At 37.5% G+C, this 14,975-nt stretch overlaps 1 non-coding gene across 1 annotated transcript; it reads right to left on the reverse strand.

Annotated features, from left to right (window-relative positions):
- Window positions 1–1,040: 1,040 nt before the first annotated feature.
- Window positions 1,041–1,147, reverse strand: LOC138565209 (U6 spliceosomal RNA). The gene has a single exon (XR_011301111.1). It is a non-coding gene; the product is annotated as a U6 spliceosomal RNA (small nuclear RNA).
- Window positions 1,148–14,975: the final 13,828 nt, after the last annotated feature.

The following is a 14,975-nucleotide window of genomic DNA, read 5'->3' on the forward strand; positions in this document are numbered from 1 at the left end:
TTATATATGCAGTGTAGTGCCCTGAATTGGTTGTGGCTCCTGCGTGGTAGATTATACCTATTGTTGTGAAGGTTTTCTTACCTTGTGATATTTGACCATGGGTGAATCCAGTCAGCTTGCAGTTGTTTTTGGTACCATCTGCATTGTAACATAGAAGCATTAGTATTATGTATTTACTATGTGTTTGTATTACTAACGTGGAGCGATTATCTGAATTGCAAGTAGAGCATAATCTACCATGGTTTGCATTTTGTACAAGTCGCTGAAATGGAATGGATTCACAATTTGGGATTGATATATATATATATATATATATATATATATGAAGCGATCATTGGGGATTTCTTCTTGTTTCACATTGTTGCAGAGAGTGCATGTATGTTTCCACATGTATGAAATCTGAAAGATTTCATTTATAGGTATGTTTTTGTTTTCCAGTACTTGTAATAAGTACATTAGAAATTCTTGTGGCTCTTCCTGTGAATTTATAGTGAATTTCACCATTCCAGCACAGTAGTCCAATTGTTGTCTTATTCCAAAAACACTATACGTGTTGTCAGGATTGTTTGCTGCATTTCTGTGAAGTACTAACATTTGCAAACACAATGGGTCTGTACTGTGTAAGTAAATGTTGCCAACAATTGTGGTAATTGAAATAGAATATTCATTGCTACATTTGCGTAGCAGCTTACACCAACTATATTTGAGAATTTAAATGGTCCAGGTAGTTGTGTATCTAACTGCTTTTTTTGGAGTTTGTCTTCCTTCTTTAAAGAAGTACTTGGTTTACTTTCCCTAATTGATTCTTTTTTGCTTGTGGTACTTGATGAAGTATTAGTTTCTTTTACTCTCTTTGGAGGATTTGCAGTGACATCCTGTTGCTTTTCTGTTTGATTTATTTTTCTTTTCTAACGTTTTACGTTTTGTGGAACAGAATATGTGTTTAGGTGGGGAGTGTATAGTGAGCAAAGTCTATTGTATTCTAAAATGCAAGGAATATCAGCGTTTATTTTTTATTTTTATTTTTTTTTTAATTTTTTTTTTTTATGGCACGCTTCATGAATTTGCGTGTCATCCTTGCGCAGGGGCCATGCTAATCTTCTATGTATTGTTCCAATTTTAGTATATGTGCTGCCGAAGCAAGCACCATCAGCGTATATTTTTCTTGCATCAAAGTTGATTAGAAATAGACCGTCAAGTGTACGTAAGCGTGATAGTGCTACATAGCTCATGCCTTCTTTAAAGACTGTGTTACCAATATCTATCATTGATTTGTCTAAGGTAAGACCTTGTGATTTATGAATCGTGACTGCGTATGCAAGAGTTAGAGAAAATTGTTCTCTGCGTACATACATATCTTTGAAGAGAAGGAATCTAGCTGTTGAGCGTCCTATCCTTTTTACTTCTGAAAGTTTGTCAAAGAGTATATTGACAAACTGAATTTTGTTGTCGCGTGGGTATGTTTGAAAGCCAACAACTGTACCCAGTGCTCCATTAACTAGTCCTTGGTCCACGTCAAGGTTACGTTTAAGCATTACTCTGCAATTTAAGGATAATTTTAATATCTTTTCTAAGCCTGCTGTGTTTGAGATTGATTTTTCTAAACTATTTAGTCTTGTTGTGGGTTGGTCACACATGGGTAGTGTCATACCATGTACATCTAGTTTGTCTGTGGCGCTAATTTCCATGATTGGTTGCATTTCTTTACTTAGCATGATTTCATTGAATTTGAAACAGCTTGCAAGAGTTGGCATTAAGGCCATACAATTGACATTTTTGTGGGCTAATTGTTCCATAACATCTGTAGCACATGCATTATTGCCATAAAGTGCATTAATGTGCCGGGTTTTCAATATTGATTCTGTTTCTTTAGAAAGTATACCAACTCTGATACTTTTTAAAATGTTGGCATAAGTGAGATCTGCAGATTGCCGCATGTTTTCTGTTAATTCGCTGTATTGGAAATGTTGCCAAAGGTTGACATTTCCAATGCTGCCAACAGTTTTACGGCAGAGTTTGTGTCCTAATGTTTTAAAAATAGGCTCACCTTTTACTCGTGTTAATTGAAGCAGATCTCCAAAAACAGTAATGTGTTTTCCTGCAAAGAGCTCTTCATAGTCTGTTTTGAGTACTTCTTGTAATCTGAGGTGAATCAAAGCTAACATCAGGTTGGAGACCATGCTCACTTCATCTATTAGTAGCATTTTCATTTGTTTCAATACTCTGCGTAATTCCATTGCAGCTTCTGCAGAAAGTTTGTAATAGTCTAATTTGTTCTGGTGTTCTACTGGTAATAGTAGTAATGTAACACCACCTATGTTGTAGGCAGCTAAACCTGTGGGGGCTGTGACAACAGCTGACAGTTTGTTGTTTGTCAATTGTTGAAGGAACTTACTAATGATTTTGACTAGGAATGTTTTGCCAGAACCAGCTTCACCACTGACGTACAGTAGTATAGGTTTATAATTATGGCAGGAACATTCTTTATTTTCATGTTTTACACCATGTGCAATTTGTTTTGTTACTTCTTGAAAAATGCTACTTTGCTCATTGTTTAGTTTTGATTGTAGTATAGTTAAGTCTTCCTTTTCTTCATACTGACACATGGTGTTTTCTACTTCTATCATAGCTAATTCTGCCTCATTTATTATTAGTGGTTCTCCCAGTGGTTCTTGGCTTCCTCTTACAGAAGGTTGACTACTGTCAGGAGTGTCCTTACCTAGTTGGGCTTGGAGTTCTTCTTTGTGTTGCTGTTCATTGTGCAACATTTTTTGTACTGTGTAAAGTTTACATCAGTTATAGTGTTTTCATTTGCTTTGAAAGCATCCTCATATGAGTCATAGTTATCTAGTAATTGTTCTTCTTTTCTCCATGGTTTGAAGAGTTGTAGCAGGGACATGTACTATACTTCTTTATGTTGAGGAGTCTTTAATGACAATTTGATATGATTAATTAAATTTGGTTTAGTGAGTTTAACTAAGCTGCCTTCACAGTTTGTCACTCTATATTTACCTTTTTTTTCATCAGGTTTCATATTATTTTTGTATGTGTAGTTTTGGACTATGTGGTATAGACACATGTTTCCCAAAGTATTACTTCTGTTTGGGTAGTATGTGTCCACTAAATTGTTTTTTAAAATGTCTTGGCTGTTGGGATCATGTTTGGCTATTGTTTCCATATCTTCACATGATTTTAGAACTCTTTTTCTAGATTTAGCTGGACCAATACTTAGCCATACTATATTTTCAGATTTACCATACAATGCAGTGCCAGTTAAACAATCAGCTGCTTCATATGATCCACATTCTCTATGGGTGAGCATTTTTATGCCCAAGCAGTATAATTTCTGAGATACTGTTTTATCTGATGACAGGTCATTCCAGAGGTCTTGGAGCTCTGTCTTTTCTGCTTTAGTTAAGTATGCTGTGACATATCGTGCAACTGCAGTAGAATTGTCTGCAATGTACTGCACATCTATCTTTGCATTCCATAAGTGGGCAATGATTGCATTATAATCATTGATATATTTTTCTTCTTCTTTTCTTTTTATATAATATGTATTTTTAGGTGACTTACCTTTAACACAATGTCTAACTGAAGACATGAGGTTGTTCACTTGACCTGTATTTGTAACTGGTCTAGGGAAATCAAATCAGCATTTGTTGTAGTATTTCCCTTTGTTTTTGTATTTGCGACGACAATATTTTCCACATTTGTGTCTTTGAAATTGTAAAATGTGTGCATGAAGATCACTATTTGTGGCTTCTGATGGAATTTCACAAGTGACATATTTTTCAATAAACTGTAAAACAGTGGCATCACTGTCTTGACCAAATTTAGGAGCATCTTTAATCCATAAAAGCATGTGGATATGTGGTGCTCCTCTTGCTTGGTGTTCTTTTCTCCAAAAGAAGTGTTGCACTTCTCCAAGGGGAGGAACAGTTTTATTACAAATAAAATGTAGCATAGCAATGAAGCGATGGTGAAAATATCTTGAATCATTAACAGGCTCCAAAGAACAAAGTTTTCCAGGTGTTAGTATATCTATGTATGTTCTGTTTTTATTTGATATGCTTAGGAAATCCTGTAAATCGTCCCATGCATATTCTGCACAACTTAATGTAACAAACCAAGTGGGTGGGCCAAGGTTTCTGATCATACAACGTACATCTCCATGACGTTGAAACCAGTACTCTTTAGTACCATGCATATGTGCTAATAGATTTGCAATATTTGATTGTAAAACTTCATCCTTTTGTTGCACTTTTTCTAATAATTGTGTAGCTGTCATATTTTGAAAGTGTGATCCTGATTTTAATATGTGTGCAACTCCGTAACATAAAGTTGCTAGTTCACTTTCAAAGAGTAAGTGGAATATGTATTCCACATTTTGTCTAAATCTGGGATCTTCAGAATACATCCATAATGAGCGGTATTCTGAAGCTGATATTTGAATAGGTCTCCTTTAGCAGTAGGAAAGAGTAGAGGAAAAGCACATGCTTCTATACTTTTTTCCCATATGCTGATTGGCGATCCTTTTGTTTGACGCATTTGGTAGGTTTCCAGTACATCTTCTACGGTGTCATTACAGTGCAAAGGATGAATTGTATAATGGTCTAAAGTATTTGATATTGCAGCAGGATCTAGTAGCTCAAATTGACCAGCTTCTTGTGTTTCTTGAATTATTTCAGTTGTAGCTTTCAAGTTTTCTTCAATATTAATTTCTTTGTAATATTCATTATTCTGTTTAAGATATTGGAAGGCTTGTCTAACTTTATATAAATCTACCAGCTGTTGCCATATTTTTTTGTCTTTTGTAGGTACTCCATTTACTAAGATAATTAAAGATTGCTGCATTGGACGTTGCACTCCTAGAGTATGCACATTTTCTTTTAGATCTAATGGTAAATAAACTACTTTTCCACTAATGCCTTTTACCAATTCAGAGGAAGGTAATTTTGCTGTTTTTGGTTGAAGGCGTATTATTGCTTGAAATGGGTGTACTGTTTGAATTATGATGCTCTCATATAAATTAAGTTGTTGTAGGGGTTTTGGTACTGGGTATAATTCCAAATTATTTGTGATAGCACGTGAAGGAGTTTGGTTGTTGTCAAGTTTTGTAGTGCAGTAACTGCAAAGTATTAAGGGCTCATTTATTTCGTATTTGTTTTCTTATACAAGGTAGAGAGCTAATTCAAACCATTTAGAATCTTCATTGTCTTCTATTTTGTATGATAGGTCTACAGTTTTTGTGTTACTTTTATAAAAAGTTCTACGGCAACATACACATACATGGTTTGGTACTTCAGCTGATGTACTTTTAAATTTTAGCATTTCTTTTTTGTATGTGTTTAGCAAAAGGTTGCCATATGTAGAATTGTTGCTTAATTGGTTTAATGCTATTTCATTCTTTAAATGGCTTTCACTTCCAAAAAATATTTTCTGGATATAGTGAATTTCTTCAAGTAGGTCTTTTGCTGTACCATGTAGAAGGATGTTATTGAACTTTGCTATTGCTAAAGCAGGACCTTTAGCATAGTACAGGTTATAGACTAGATTTCTTATAGTTGAATGATATGTTGATATCCTTTTGATATCATGGAAAGTGGTTTTACAAGTAGGTCCTGTAATGCAGGCCAATGAATGTCCTTGTAGTCCTGTGTACTTGCGCACTGGACAGGTATCCATATTTTGCAGTAATTTAATTTTGATTTTGTCTTTGCTTTTTACATATTTATTGAGGAATTGTCGTAAAGATTTGAAACATTGTTTGGGAATGTTACACATTGACATGCATGGCCATTTGTACACTAGACGTTCTGATTCAGTTGAATGGAGGGGTAATTCTAAGTTTTCAGGGCATTTTTTTGTAAGGAGTACTTCTTGTTCCATTATAGTATTATTCACTTTTTCATAACCTTGACCACTGCTATGTATGGCAATTGTATTTGTTTGCTTTTGTTTGTACGCTTCTTCATTAAAATATGGTTCTGTGCTCGTAGTGTGATTCCATTCACCTCCGCAGATACTTAAGAAGTTCTTTCTGTTGACATTTCGCTTGTTGAGAAGTCTTTTTTGTAATTTAGTTATTAGTTTTGTTAGTGGTTTCATTTTGTTTAACAGTAAAATAAATAACTTTCTTTTCAGAAGAATTGCACTGTCCATCAACGCTTCTAAGATTAATTTCCTACAATAGGTTTTAAGCATTGAACCTGATTTCTCTCCTGTTTTTATAAGATTTTGAAGGACTTTGTGACGGTACATTCTGGCTAAAATACTTTTCTTGGTATGCTTACTTTGCACGATATTAAAATTTGAAGAAGTAGTTTTATCTGTAGTGATAGCTGATTTTCTGTTAATGGTTTTTTGGTTTGTTTTACATTTTGATAGAGGAGGCAAACTTTTTGTACTTGAAACTTCTTGTGTTTCACTAAATGACTGTATTAGCTGTTTTGTTTCAACTTTATTTACAAATTCTGCTAGAGATGGATGCTTATGTTGGACACTTTAATTTTCATTTGCTCTACTTTTGCGTTGCTTTCTACGGACTTGACTTTTGGTAGGCATTCTTTAGGGTCTGTTGAAAAAAATAAAGAAGATATGGGTTGGGGTGTTCTGGAATGTATGTGTGCTGTGTGCATGAGTGTTTGAGTAAGATGATAAAGATGTATGTAATGGTGTGTGTTGTGCATTGGGAACTACAACTACTAGGGATAGGTATTTTTGAATTTATGTGTTACTAAACTGGGGTTCAGATGACAAAAAAAAGTAAGCTAGTGGTGTGGAAAAGTACAAATAGTAAATCTAATGTATACAATTAAAACAGTTGTTTGTTCCATAATATGAAAATTGTAGCGGTTCAGTTGGGTAATTTGTGTGTCCAAAAATAGGAATTTGTGGGCCATTCTGGCTGTAAATCGCTGTTTAAGACATGGAGATTTTTGGACAAAATGGTACACAATCTCTATTTTTAGGCACCAAAATAGCTTGCATTAACGTTATAGTATGTTTGATTAAAAACACAAATATTATGGTGATATTCTACTTACTTTTTTTCTTAAATTAACAGGTAACTTCTTAGTTCTTCTTTGTTCTTCGAATTTGGCTGTTTCTTTTGAGGAGACTGGTCTTCACTGCAATTGTAAAAGCTTCAAATTAGTAACTTTGTTTGTATATAGCGCTGTTTTTAATTTAGATATTGATTTTTTTAATTGAAATCCTCGGTGCCTTCTTTAAAACCATTAAACTAATTTATTTACATACGTTATATTGCATCAGTTCAGTACATATGATATGTTCTTAATGAACAAATTGTATTGAATGACTAACTGTAGCAAAAAAAATATCTTTACTATGTCTGTGAAATTTATAATATACCAGTGAATACCACTATTTCTGTAAGTAAGCTGTTCTAGGTAATAGCGCCTCAATGTCATGTCTAAATTAAAGTAATTAAGTAAATAAATAAATAAAAACAAAAAATATGAAATTGTATAAATATTTTTTTAAAGATTTAAACATAGATTGTGCTTGCATGCAATTTTGTTTGAATATATGTAGTCTACATATTTCATTTAACAAATGTTAGTTTAACATGATTTGAGTGGGTGTGTATAAAGAAAGTAAATAGTACGAAGGTTTATAAGTGATAGTTGACTTTTAGGAAATTGAAAAAAATACAGTAAATTCATTTTACAGATTACACAAGCTAAAGTCTGTTTGAAAATGTGTTCATCTACTGTACAGAAAATATGCATACCTGAAGTTTGTGTTCATGCATATGGATATGCATGGAGCTGCAAGTAGAAATCTTGGAGACTTGTACAGTATTTCTGGAAGATGGTGCTTGCCAATGATATGACACTTGTACTCATAGAGATTCACAGTACATTTGCAGTGCTGATCTCTGATGATGCAGTTAGATCTAGAGGTCTTGAATGTGATTGGTGCATGGTCATGTGATTTTTTAGCTACACCCAATGAGGGAATGGCAGAGAGAGTGAAGTGGAAATGGTAGAAGGGCTGTTCATGTTACGATATGTCCGCGGACATGGCGGTAGTTCGCGGACATCGGGAGTTACATCCGGGGATTTTTCGGTTCAGAAGTCATGCAAATGATAATAAGCACTGAAAGGGATTGGTCAGGAAATTTTAGTGGGTGTGTTGTGCCAGGAGAGAGTTTCTCAGATACTCTTTTTGCTGAGAGAACAAAAGATAGCTATGGCTGTGTGTTTCAGAAAACAGATTGTTTGGATTTTGGGAGATTCGTGGATACATTGGTTGAAGGTGCATGAAGAAAGCTGTGGAGTAGCTGTAGATCTTGGATTCCCACATGTGGAAGTACACTGGCATGAAGTACGTGGAATGAAGTGGTTGGGCTTGCTACCTCTCTGTGCTACTTTGGAGACAGAGCAACATCCAGACATAATTGTAATTCATTGTGGAGGGAACAGTTTAGGACATGTGACTGGAATTGTTTTGCAATTTGCTACGAAAGAAGGACTTGGGAAGGTTATGGACATGTTTCCTAATTCTCAAGTGATATTTTCACTGATTGCGCAGAGACAAATGTGGCTTCGTTCTTCTTCATTTGGTCCACAAATGGAAAAAGCAAGGCACAATGTTAATAAGGCTGTTTGTGCCTTTCTAAGAGATTTTGGCATGTCCTCTTTTCACAATGAAAATATTATGTTTCGTAGTACATACATTTTTCGCAGAGATGGAGTCCGTCTTACTTATGCTGGCAATCAGATTTTTCTGAGAAATGTACAAAATGCATTGCGACCTTTTTTGGAATTACAACAACCATTTTGAAGTAGGTGTTAAGCATTTATAATTTTTGACTTACAAACACCACCCAAAGGCTCTTTTCAGAGCCACCACTTCTTCCCAGAGGAAATTGCAATGTTTGTGATGGGGTAGCAACCCAATTTTTTAAATGTTCGCGAACTGTCTCCGGACTTCTAAAAAATACAAAGGGCCCTGCTTCATTTACTTTCACTTCTATTTTTTAACTGTGAAAGGCGGCTCTGAAAATAGCCTTATTTTTTTTTTATTTTTGATATTTTGTATTTTTTTTGGTTTTTTATACACGACACACTAGGAGAGGAGGGGAAAGGAAGGTAAAGGGGGGGACACCAACCACAGGGATAAGAAAGGGCGAGCTGAGAGAGGAAGATGTAGAGTGGGTTTTATTTGGGTAGTGAGCAGATCTTCTCGTGCTCTGAGACGATAGTCTCAAAAGCACCACGAAGTCGCTCCCCCCTGCAGAGTACTGTGTCACAGTACATACATACCACTGTGACCCTCGAAAGGTAAGGGTCATCAGCATTCTGTATGGCCTGTGAGGCAGCTTGAGGAAGACGCTGTCCCGCAGAGGTGGTCCTTGTGGTGACAGGATCAGAAACAGAGGATGAAGTAGAGGAAATCAACCTGCTACGTTCTTCGAAAGGTACAACCCTGAGAATAGCGCCAGAGTGAAAAGACCTCAGGTGTCGCTTCATAGTAGTGGTCCCAAAGCTGTACTTACCATGCTTCCAGCGACTGAGTATCATTTTGCACTCATTGCAGGTAACACGGTTCGCACAAGCCTTAGGAACATTACCATGAATGGTAAACAACCGCCACACCCAAGACTCAGGCCTAATGCGGGTAGTAGGGTTTTCCTCTACCTCATTTTCATCATCCTCTTCTTCCTCCTCTGCATCCACACTGCTGTTCCCCTCTTCAGGCCCTTGGGGAGGTGGTGGTGGTTGAGGGGGTGGGGGTGGTGCTGAAGCAGGTGCAGCACCAGGTGGCAGTTCTGCAGCCAGGGATGCCATCTCGATGGGGTAATCAGCAAGTTGCTGGAGAAATAGCTGTGCTCTGAAGAATATCCAGAAACAGAATGAGAATAAGCTCTAGGGCGTGGTCTTTTATAGGGGTGCTTGTGCGCAGTTCGCAGTTCGCAGACATGCGCACTGTCCGTGGACAGATCGAACACAAAAAAAAGTTTGAAAAGTTTCAAAAGGTATGTGGAAACTCAGGATTACTATGTGGGACTTGTGCCATTGTGAATATTTATTGAAAAATAGTATGGATTAATTGAAAATGTACTTTTAATTTGATCGGGGACCGGAACAGTGTCCACATTCAGAACACGCGATCAGCGTGGGCGCGGTCATATGATCCGTTCGCGAACAAGTCCGCGAAGGAAGCACATGTCCGCAGGACACCAAATGCACAGAGATTGGCTAGCGCATGCGCGTTGATGTTCTACGGACACTGTTCGGGTGCTGAACTAATTAAAATTGCGTTACACGTGAAACGAACATTTCAGGACACTGCGTTTGTTCTTAGAACAGTTTAAATTTGCTAGCGAACAGTAAGGACAGATATAGTGTTCTTCAGGACACATTCAATTTCGTTTATGTACAAACATTTCAGGACACCAATTGTGTTCTTAGAACATTTGCTAGTGAACAGTACGGACAGGTATAGTGTTCTTTAAGACACCTCATTTTCATTTAATGACGAACAATTCAGGACACCGCGTGTGTTCTTAGAACAGTTTGAACTAGCTAGCGAACACTACGGACAGATATAGTGTTCTTTAGGACACTTTAATTTTTTTTTTTTTACGAACATTTCAGGACACCGCGTGTGTTCTTAGAATAGTTTCATCTTGCTAGCAAACAGTACGAACAGGGATAGTGTTCTTCAGGACATCTCCATTTGTGTTTATTTACGAACATTTCAAAACACCTGCACTGTCCATGGACACCTACATTGTTTTAAAAAACAAAACTATTTACAACACAATATAAAAATTAAACTTTATTTAACATATATTAATAATTTATGACAGAGAAGGTGAGGCAGAAACAGAAACAAAAACACGAGAATTAGGGGTTTCATCATAATTGTTATTAGGTGAAGAAGGGATGGAAGTCTCATCAAAACGTTTTGGGTTATGGAGAGGGTTTGGGGATAATTGACTGGGATATGGTGAGGAGGGACAAGTACATGTGGGGCAATGGTACGAGGTTTTGGGTTTAATATGATCTTCCACAAAAGTTTTCAAATTATTAAAATTAGTCAACAATAAATCCATTTTTTCTTCTATATTGTGAAAAGTGTATCCATAAAAGGTTTTTCTGAAGTATTTTCTATTTTGGTATGCTCTGTACAAAAAACAAATATATATATGTTAAATGTATACAAAATAATAATAATTAAATGGTTTATTTTATAAAGTGTTTACCATTAGTTTCACTATCTTGTCACATTTCTTCATGTGGGAAATGTTCCTCTAGCCATTCCAGGGTACTAGACATTTCTGTGAGAGAAAAAAAAAAAAGATGATATATATTTTTTATCTAATACAGAAAGTTTATAAATATATGAATAAAATTAAGTACACTTACTATTTCAGGTAAGATATGTCCTATGTACTCAGTGGGTCTGCTCTTGTTCTCAGTTCTGTTGTGTTTGTGAGGTAATTATGTCGGAAGCCAATTTATTTTCTTGTGGTATATTCCATTTTAGAACATAGAGCATTTAAATGAATGGTTAGTGTGTTGTATATATGGGGTACATTTCTTAAGTATTAGTACATATAATGTGTTTGTGTGCTTTTTTTTAATGTGTTAAATGTTCCTGTGTTATGATATAACAATCATACATACCCCCCCAGAGTTTTTTAGATAGTGGTACTGTTCTTCGAACATGTCTGCGAACATTAAATGAATTCGCGGACATCAAGTACAGTAGAAGAGATTCAGTCAGTTCCATATGATATGTATATAAAGTGAAAGTCATTATTGTTAACTTGCGCTACTTAAAACCTATGAAATTCAGTGAAAAAACGTTGTTAAAGAGACGTTATGGTTAAGTTTCGCTACTAAAAACCTATGAAATTCAGTGAAAAAACTTTGTTAAAGGGACGTTATGGTTCCAAGTAAAACCGAAAAACCCTTGAAATTCGCCAGTTATGGTAAGCTAAGCAACCATAACTCGAGCCACCACCGTGCACTGCTAAGACTAACACCCAGGACATCAAAGATGACATCACAAATGTCATTGATGACATCACTGATGACATCACATGTGTATGTACAGTTCATGAAATATGTGCACAAGGGATTCTTATTATAATGTTGCAAAAAAAGTGTCAAGGATCATTGCAATAAATATCATACCCTAATTAGTGCATTGAACGATGAATTGATATAAATAGCATTCTATTATGGGGTTTTATCTAGTATACTAAGCTACTCATGCATAAACATAGCATTGTGTGCAGCGTACAAGATGAAGGTATAATACTCGTAATGTTAATATGTTGAATAATGAAATGATAATTGTTTTCTGAATAGATTTTTGTGTACTGTGAAATATGTAATGAGTAGCTAATAAAACCCATGTATTACATAATTGCTTTACTATAGACAAAACACAAAGAGACAAGAACACATACCAATATGGGTATATACAGGGAAAGTGAAGTTAGCAAAAAAGCACAAGTAGTAGCAGAAACAATTCATAACCTAACTGATTATTTTTATGCAAATAAATGATTGCTGTTTCAAAGCTGCTATTTACCCTATGTATATGTATCACTTGATGTGATTGGACCCTAAGGAAAGTAGTGTGAGTACAATGTATACAAATATGACCATATACAGGGAAAGTACAGCCATAAAAAAACAACAGAACTATCAGAAAGTGCTGATAAGTCTATTGATTATCTTTATGCACAAAAAGGATTGCTGTCTTTCAAGTTTGTGTCTTCCCCTATGTATATGTTTCATATGATGTGACAGGACCCTAAGGCAATTATTGTAAGAACCTACTTGAAGGATACGTCTACAAATAAAATAAAATGTTTAGTTTCTGACTGTTACTAAAGAAAACTATGTGGCCTAGATATGTCAGCAAAAGAAAAAAGAGTGAGCCAGACATGTGATGTCATCAGTGATGTCATAAATGACATTTGTGATGTCATCTTTGATGTCCTGGGTGTTAGTTTTAGCAGTGCACGGTGGTGGCGCGAGTTATGGTTGCTTAGCTTACCATAAATGGCGAATTTCAAGGGTTTTTCGGTTTTACTTGGAACCATAACGTCCCTTTAACAAAGTTTTTTTCACTGAATTTCATAGGTTTTTAGTAGCGAGGGTGCCAATGTGGTCCTTGATGGTTTTAGAGGAACAGGGATGAACCTGTTTTGAAGAGGCTTTCATAGATTGGACTTGTCTAGCAACCTTGTCAGGGTTGAAAAGAGGAAAGTACGAGAAGGGTGGTAGGAGGGTGGCTAAATGAGGGTCAGCAAGCACAGATGGAGAGGGAGAGGAGGGGTGTGCGTGGACAGGGTGGACAGGATGTCTTGGGTTTTTTAAATGAAGTGAGAGGCAAGGGCATTGCAAAGAACCTGGGAGGCAAAAGGAGGGGTAGACACTGCAGCAGGGTTGGCTAGCTCTCTGCAGATTTTAAAGAGTTTGGCCGAGTTGTTAGATGCTGCAGAGACACGAGCTTGAATGTGGACTCTCTTCTTGGTGAGTACAGAGAGTCGGTATTAACTTTGTAGCAGGCAACAGGCCAGTTTGTCAGAGTATTAACAGAAAGTCCTCCATTTCCTCTCAGCTGCCCTACACTTACGTTTAAGTGTAGCTAGGTCAGAGTCATACCAGGAATTGCACTTGGCTTTGGACTTCAAACGGATCCTTATGAAAGGGGCAAGAGCATCGGGAACGGCCATAGGCGATATTTTTGTTGGCGAAAATATTAGGTGCAGGGGTTGCGGGGGTGTCCCCCGCACATAAAAAAATGATGCTGGGGTTGCGGGGGTGTCCCCCGCAGGGTCCATGTGTTATTTTCGCTGCAAAAATATGGTGATATTTTTGCATCGCAATATTTTTGAGGCGAAAATATCACATGGAACCTCTGAGACAGCCAAAGGTGAAGGGGGGAGAGAAAGTGGTGGCAAAAGCCTCAACTGACACACGCTTCATGGGCCGGATGACCGAGAAGGTAGGTGGCAGTGTTGGGGTAGGCTTGGCTTGGGAGGAAGAGAGGGAGAGATGAGATGAGAGGAAGGAGTGATCGCTCCAGGAGAGAGGAGTGGTCAGAGGGATGGAGAGGGGGATGTCAGAGGAGATCAAGACATTGAGTGTCTGCCCTGCAGAGTGAGTCGGGCCAGAGGAGAGGATGGACAGGGAGAGGGAGTCGCAGAGGTCACAGAAGAGTACAGAGGAGGAGCAAGGAGAGTCTAAATGTATATTTAGGTCACCGAGGAGGAGGAGTTGAGTGGTAGAGGCCAGGAGGGAGGAGGAGAGGTCTGCCCACTCAGAGAGAAATGAGGTGATTTGACTAGGAGGCCGGTAGATGGTAACCACAATAATGGCTAGGCAAGAGAGAAAGCCTACAGACAAGTCATTCAAAAGAGGAGTAGGTCTGAGTGGGGAATGATAGAGGCAGGAATCCACTCAGGAAAGATCAGGCTACCCCTCTGCCCCCCACCAGACCGGGAGGATCTTGGTGCTGAGAGGATCTTGTAGCCATCAGGGAGGAGAGTGTCAAAGCTTGTGACAGAGCTGGCAGTGTACCATGTCTCTGTAAGTCCAAGGACATCAAGGTCTAGTTCTTCAAGGAGGTGGCAGATGTCAGAGGAGTGTTTGACGGCAGAGTGAGAGCTGAGAGTGGCAATATGAAGAAGGTTGCCAGCCTTAAATACCTTCTGGGGAGGGGTATAGATCAGAGGTATGCCCTGCGGAGGAGAAGGAGCCTTAGGAGGGGCAGAGGAGGAGGAGGAGAGAGAGGGCAAGGTAGCCAAGCGGGGAGAGAAGGGGACAGCAGGAGATGAGAGGAAATTGATGAGGTGAGGGAAGCGCCTATCAAAGAGGAGTAGATTAGCCTCAGGGCCTTGGACCATGACAGTGCCATTTAAGTAGACATTAATGATGACTTTAGAGTAGTTGAAGGAAGCCATGAGAACTTCC

The sequence above is a fragment of the Ambystoma mexicanum genome, chromosome 1q (genome assembly GCF_040938575.1).
Source record: "Ambystoma mexicanum isolate Mex_15411 chromosome 1q, UKY_AmexF1_1, whole genome shotgun sequence".
Lineage (NCBI taxonomy): Eukaryota > Metazoa > Chordata > Amphibia > Caudata > Ambystomatidae > Ambystoma > Ambystoma mexicanum.